The sequence below is a fragment of the Rhagoletis pomonella genome, unplaced genomic scaffold (genome assembly GCF_013731165.1).
Source record: "Rhagoletis pomonella isolate Grant_MI unplaced genomic scaffold, Rhpom_1.0 Rhpom_scaffold_02805, whole genome shotgun sequence".
Lineage (NCBI taxonomy): Eukaryota > Metazoa > Arthropoda > Insecta > Diptera > Tephritidae > Rhagoletis > Rhagoletis pomonella.
In genome coordinates, this window is record NW_023461358.1 from 522 (window position 1) to 8,110 (window position 7,589).

Sequence of the window (7,589 nt, forward strand, 5' to 3'; positions counted from 1 at the left end):
AACATGTGCAGAGCGTAGAGCGTAACTTCATCAAATGACGACTGTGTGAGCTGCGTAATGCAAGTAGTGCGAAAGTTTTCTCAAACTAAATCGAAGAAAGCCATCATTATTTAGCCATTCAAAGTGGAAAGTAGAAAGATAGCGCACAAAATGGAAGAAGCGACGCATCGTAAGAAGCCAGAAAGCTATGAATGAAACGAAGCTGACACACTAATTTACTTATAAGTACATACATACTTACATATGTGCCCAGTGAGAAAAGTAGTAATGCATTACATGTGTGATAAATAATGTAATGTATTTCCTATGAGTTCTAGATTCTATTGCTGTTTATTATGTAATCAGCATTCTAAGGTATCCAAAAAGTTCCAAAAAATGCACAATGCGAAAGTGAATGCCACACTTAGGACATCGCCGTAAGAAAAACATGCATTTTTGAATGTGATTTTTTCGATAACCATACATAATATTTTCCCACTGGGCATGTATGCTCATGTCTATTTGTATGTATGGTATATATGCACTTCCTTACAAGTTTATGCCGTTGTATGCGATGCTGAACTTGTCTGTGCTTATTAAAAGCAGAAAATATTTGATATGTCAAAGTAAGATTTAGCTAAAGTTGGGTTTGAAAATCTTATCGTAGTCGAGTGGCAAGCAGTTGCGGTTGTACCAGCGCTGCTTAAGGATTCAGCAGGTAATAGTTATAAGATAATACTTACTGGATTTTTTTACCAAAAAAAAAAAGAATTACTATGTATAAGAAATAGAAGGTCATCTGGATTTGGAGAATGCTAAATGTTGGCCCAATGTAAATTCGTGGGCATCTATATATTAATATGCTAACATAAATTTTGCCTCCGTTCGTTTGGCGACTCTACCAAACCGATTTCAAAACCAAGAACACCGTTGGAAAGACATTTTTCTGTATATGAGGAGAGTTTTTATAGTTTCGAAATTGGTTGAAAAACGTCGTTTAAAAATTTCCATATTTGTGTATGGTTGGTTTTGCAACCTGTGCAATTTAAGCTGTTTCGCATTTTGTTTTACTTAGTATTTGAAGATAAATTTGAAGATAAGGAAACAAGTGATAACGATGAAGACAAAAAAAAAGGCAAAAGTGAAGATAAAGACGAAAATCGAGATAAAGGCGAAAATGGAGACAATGAGAAATCATAAGAATTAGGCTAAAAGATAGGAATCGAAATAAAATCAGCCATAAAGGTTACTGAAATTTATCGAATCATCGAAGTTTATAATTATCGAAATTTATCCATGCATGATCAATGTTTACTGAGTTGTCGAAATTTATAGACACATAAACTTAGTTGTCCAAATTTACGGATAGTTATTGAGCTATAAAAACGTGTGGGATTAACGAAATTTGTCAAGTTAAAGAAATGTATCAAGTTATCGATATTTATTGAATTATCATTATTTATAGACTTAACAAAATATATCGAGGAGTCGTAATACATGGAGTTCTTTCAACTTACAGAGTTATCGATAATTATTGATCTACTGAAATTGGTTGGTTCAACGAAACGAAGGTTATGGAATTTTCAAAATATATCGATTTATCGAAATTTCAAGGTTATATAAGCTTATCGATTTATCACTGCTTATCGAAATTAATTTCGAAAAATGTGGAGATTTCAAAAGTAAAAATTTATAGAGGTATCAAAAGTTTTTACATTTTTGAGTTATCGAAATTTATCGAGCCATCGAATTTCACAGTTATCGAAATTCGTCGAGTTAACGAATTTTGTTGAGTTATCGAATTTTAGTGTTCTTGAAATTCATCGAACTATAGATATGTATCAAATCATCGAAATTTATCGATAAACTTGAATGTATCGGGTCAATTCCAAGTCCTGCCGAAGTCCTCCAAAGACCTTCTCAGATAAAAAAAAAATTAGTTACGTTTTAGCAGAAGATTTTCCAGTTAGTTACTTTGTACCGTATAAGTATCGCTACGTGTTAAGTTAGAAAACCTCTCCAAGGCTTCTAAAACTAGAAAAACTGTCGAATTTCGACAGTAACTGGAACTCTAGTACTTAGTAATTGTTTTAAAGCAGCATTTAATGATGGAATTTCGAAAAATATGATCGAAAATTCTTACTGCCAAAGTAATGATAAAATAAAATAATAATAACAAAGTAAATATGTATACATATCGTGCTCTACCCGCCAGTTAAGCCTAAGTGAGATTTCTTTCAAAATTTTATTTTAATTTTGAAAAAAATGTCGTTTAAGCTTTTTAGCGGTTGGGGCTCGATAAAGCGCAGGTAAAATGTAACCATGCGCATTTGGCACAGTTTACGGTTCAGATTTTATGTTCACTTTCTTTTTCAATACAGTAGCCGTCACATGCTAACATATTTTTGTAGATTTTTCCGTTTATATTTTATAGTTAGTTTTTGAAAAATATAAGGTTTCATGCCTCTTTTCAATGTTAATTTTATTGTAAGTGGTTTTTCAATGACAAAAAATCTACGTACAGTTTCTAAAATTTCAAACATATCTGACGAGTTTTAAATGACCAAACATTTATGCCCATGTTTTAGTAAACCAAATATTTATGTCCAAATTTCAAATGACCAACAACGTGTGTCCAATTTTGAAAAAAATATTGCTAGAATATCTCTGCTAACTAAAAACTTCACCCGTTTTAAAATAACCAAAACTCCATGTCTAATTCTAAAATAACCAAAATTATCTCTACTTTTTTAATTGCCAAAAATATATGTCCAATCTTTGAGTGACAAGAACTATGTGTAAATGAGTAGGTCCAGCATCACCAAATATTTCTGTGCAGTTTAAATTACCAAAAGTGCACGTCTATTTTTTTTTTAAGTTGCATGCATACGCAATCCATATGCCCCCTTCTAAAGTTACTGTATAATTAAAATCTTATATCCAGTTTTGGCATTACCAACAATTAAGTAATTTATTTATTGATTTATTTGATTTAGTTTAGAAAATATAAAATTTCTTACAGATTTCAAATAAAGAAAAATTTATAAATCACTCAAAAACTATTCAAATAATTGGCCACGTTCAGAACGTTCAGCTGAGTAACTGTTGCGATTGCACCTTCTGAATGCGTTGTTGTGTACTTCTGATCAACTGAACAGTTACGTGTCTTTTGACAGCTGATGTATCAAGCCGTTCAGAACACGTATAACTATCACTGATTTTTTAGCAACGGTTGCGCTCAGCTGCTGCGCCTTCTGAACCTACCCATTCATTTAATAACATTTTGAAATGTTATTTCCTGGAAGAAAAGCTAAGACTTTTATGAGTTGAAAGCGGATTAAATTCTTTCAAAGTTGTAATAATCGGAGCATTACAAGCATAATTAGTTTTAGCCGTGCCCAATAAGAAAATAGACTTTGATGCTGAATATTGAAATTAGATTTTTCGAGTAAGTATGGGGGGTCGATCGTCTCTCGGCATATGACTTAGTAATATTATGATTTAAGAGCACAATTCTGGTTAAAGACTTTATTTCATTCTTTTTTCATTTGATACCAAATTTGTTTGAATTGGATAATCGGTTTGTTTATTATTAGGAAAGGAACTTTATTTCGTCCATAAAAAATATTTCGCCAAGTTTAACTTTTATTAGATACTGGGCTATAAAAATGAAAGTCCAGATTTTTTAGTTATTATTGGACTTTTCCCCAAAAAAATTTAAAAGTGAAAGGAGCCCAGGATTCTGGTCCAAGAGGTCCTAAGGTCAAAGGAACAAGGACTCAGCCTTTTATAACATCGAAAAAAGCTGTTATTTTTAGTCCCTGCTCGTGGTGAGAATCTGTTTTGAAAGAAAGCCTTTTTATATTTTTGAATATTTTTCTTTCTTAGTTTAATTTTCTTTTAATTTTTAGACATTATTTTTTAAAAAAAAAAGAGTATTTTTTTATTTAATTAAATTTGTATGAACTTATTTGATTTGTTTATTCTTTTTTTAAAGAAGTTTTGTTTTCTTTTAGTTTAATTTTCTTTTAAATTTTAGATTTGATTGTTTACAAAGAAAAATCTTTTTTTTTTTAATTCAATTAAATTTTTATAAATTTGTTCTATTTATTTCATTTTTTTGAAATTAGTTTTTTTTTAATTTTATGAATTGATTGTTCAAACAGAAAATTATTTTTTTATTACTTCAATTAAATTTTTAGAAACTTATTCCATTTATTTTTTAAATAAGTTTGTTTTCATTTTTTTAATACAATTTTCTTTTAATTTGTGGGTTTTGTTTTTGAAAAAAATATATATTTTTTAATTTTTACAAATTATTTTCTTCTTTTTTTATTTATTGTTTACCTTTATAATTTAATTTTCAGGTTTTATTGTTTTAAAAAAGAATTTTTTTTTTAATTTTTGTATATGCAATTTTTGTTCAGAATTTAAATGACCACATTTTTTGTCACGCTAAAAACAACCAAAAATTGTATGTCTAGTAGGGCTGTGCGATTATTCGATTACTCGAGCAAGTTGGTTAATCAGTTATTCGGTTAATCAATTACTCGAGTAATCAAGATTTTGATTACTCACAACGATGATTAATCGAGTTACTTGAAATATGATTACTCAAAAAAAAATTAATTTTGCTCGTTAAAAGAGGTTGCTTTGGAAAATGCTTATTTTCTTTTTTATATTCTGTATATGAAAAAATATGTATGTATGTATGTATTTCATTTTAATTTTTGAAAACAGATACGTTTTTTTCAAAGTATCAAGGAACTTCAACTGCTTTATATGTATGTATGTAAAGAGTACTTTGAAATGTTGATTACTCATTTTATTCATAATGTTGATTAATCATAAAGCAAATTACTCAAATATTTTTGTTTTGATTACTCGAGTAACTGAACTTTTGAGTAATCATAATTTCCGATTAATCGAATAATTGAGTTATTTACTTTAGGATTAATTAAAATTTTGAATAATCAATTAATCGCACAGCCCTAATGTCTAGTTTATAATAGCAAAAAGTGTATGTCCAATATTTAGAAAACCTGCCCTGGTTTTATGGCTTCAGTATTTAAATGACCAAAAACTTTGTCGATTTATCATAACCAAAAATTTATGTCCCAATTTTTTCTTTTAAGCATTCAATTAAATGTTTGATAGCTTAAAGGGGAACGGTTTGTCGTTTTAATTTCTTTTGTCTGAGAAAGCCTTAGCGAAATTATATTGAAATATACAGCACTTTAACCCGCTAGTAGATCGAAGGTTATATATCCGTGATGAAAATTAATAAGCGCTTAAGTACGCTTAAGAAAAAAATTTGTTAAACATGCTATTGTGTTCTGCAAGTTCTATTGCATGCATAAATATGTCAGATCCCCATATCGCCAATTAGACTACATATTTAAGAAGTTTTAGATGAACATATTTTCATTTAATGTATTCAAATGTTTTACAAAAATATTTTACGATACCCACACGAATTAGATATTCGGTTCAGAGATGAATTTTAACCGTTTTCCATTTGTTTTATTTTTTTTTTAATAATTTAAAACATGAGGTCCTAGAAATAAATTTGGATCTAAGAATGCAAGTAGCGTTGGAGTGCTCTTATCATCGCTCATCATGCCGTTCACCAAAAATGGCTCTGAAACCGCGATTTATCAATCAACTGGTGGAAAACTTCTTAACGAAATGGTAACTCATATAATTTTGGTGATAAGTACACTTCGATATACACATTAAACACGTACCAGATTTTGTTACGAATTAATATCGCCTAAACAGTTAAGTCGTTCAATTATTCAGAAATTTGAATGTGTGCGTATAATTAGGCACCGTCTCTGCAATTAATATGTGTATTAGAGCGGTTGATTTGTATGGATGAAAAAAAATTAAAAATCGTATAGCAAAAACGTAATCTACATTAAATTCTAAGAAAATTCTCTGAAGAAACCATGGGTCTAAAATCAAACCCTAATCCGCGCCTCTCGACTTGAAAATTTTTACTTGGGTGAATACTTTTTTTAATGAAAAAAAATTTTGAGTGTAGAAAATATATAAAGTGCAAAAGAACTAAACACTAAACAATTTTATTCAGAAAATTCGATTTCTTTTTAGAAAAACCAATTTTTTCTAACATTTATTTTTTTGGCAAAGGCGGCCATATAAATTTTCAAGTCGAGAGGCGCGGATTAGGATTTTATTTTAGATTCATGGTTTCTTCGGAGAATTTTCTTAGAATTGTATTTAAAAAAAGTCAACCCGCCCTAATGTGTATACTAAAGCGATAAAGGCGTAGCAGTGACACTTGCACACTGTGGTATATTAAATTCGGCATAGAACACCTGCGTGGCTCAAGTAGGTACACGTGCACTCACTCAATTTAACTGAGCAGTTGTACGATGGGCTAATTGAAACATTTATACCAGCCGCTGGTAGTTATAATAAGGATAGCAGGAATAATCAGACAATGAAATATGTATAGCTGGGTATGTACAAATGCACACCAATAAGATGAAGAAGAGTAATCACTTTATAGCTTGCTACAAACCAAATTTGCTCATTAGCAGTCAGAGTGGAGAGTCTGAGTGATTGTTGAGTTAAGTGCTTGCTAGTAGGCATTTGTTTGCAACAACAACTATTATTTACAAGCTGCAACAAAAATTATTATCACACCGCCAGACTTAACCAGCCTCTTCAAAAGCTGAGAAAATTAATATTTTCTCGAGTGTCATTGCCACCAACATACATAGTATAAACCTCACAAATCTCAACAACGTCATTAGCTACAATATTTGTAACTTACCAAAATAGCATGGCAAATAGTTAGAAAACAACAAAAATCAAGCTATCCACTGCATTTGGCTACTCAACTTAACTGAGCTTGTTGTCTGTCTATTCTGTATAGGTTTCTTGGCACGCTGCCCAAAAGGCTGCCTCCGTTTCCCTCGCCCGTTATTCACCGCCCAATTCTGACTGCTGCTATGTTTGTTTTTGTTGTTTGCTCTGCAGGAAAAGCCGCAAATTGAAGTGGGCCACTTAAGTCAGCTAAGAGCAGTCAACAACCAACCAACAACTTTAACTTCATCCGGCCACTTCTAAACTTCCCTTTTCAAGTAAAGTGAATATTGAGGCAGCACTCTTTTGTGGCGGAAGATATGCGCGAAACGAAGAAGCGGCGGAAGAGCAAATGTTGGATAGGATTTCTTTCCTATTTTTTAAAAGATAAGCTTTTGTGTGAGAATTAGCAGGCGTTCATTTTAGTTAGCTAATTAAATTTTCAATTTTAAATAAACTTTGACGCATTCCATTTTGACTCTTAGTCGAAAGTTTGCAAGCTACTGAAAAAGTGTAGCGGAATCAGTAGTAGGAAAAAGGTATGACTATCGACGAACTAAAATAAATATTGATACATTTTATTTATTTAATTTATTTATAAATCCTGGAACTTATAAATTTTTGATCGTGTACTAATGAAGAAAATCGAAGGATAAATAAAGAAGGAATGAGTGGTCAAATGAAAATGCGCAAACATTTTTTATATGAAAAAAATTTGCAGGAAAAAACGTTACTCATACGCCATGTATACCTCAGTAAAGCTCATTCATATATTT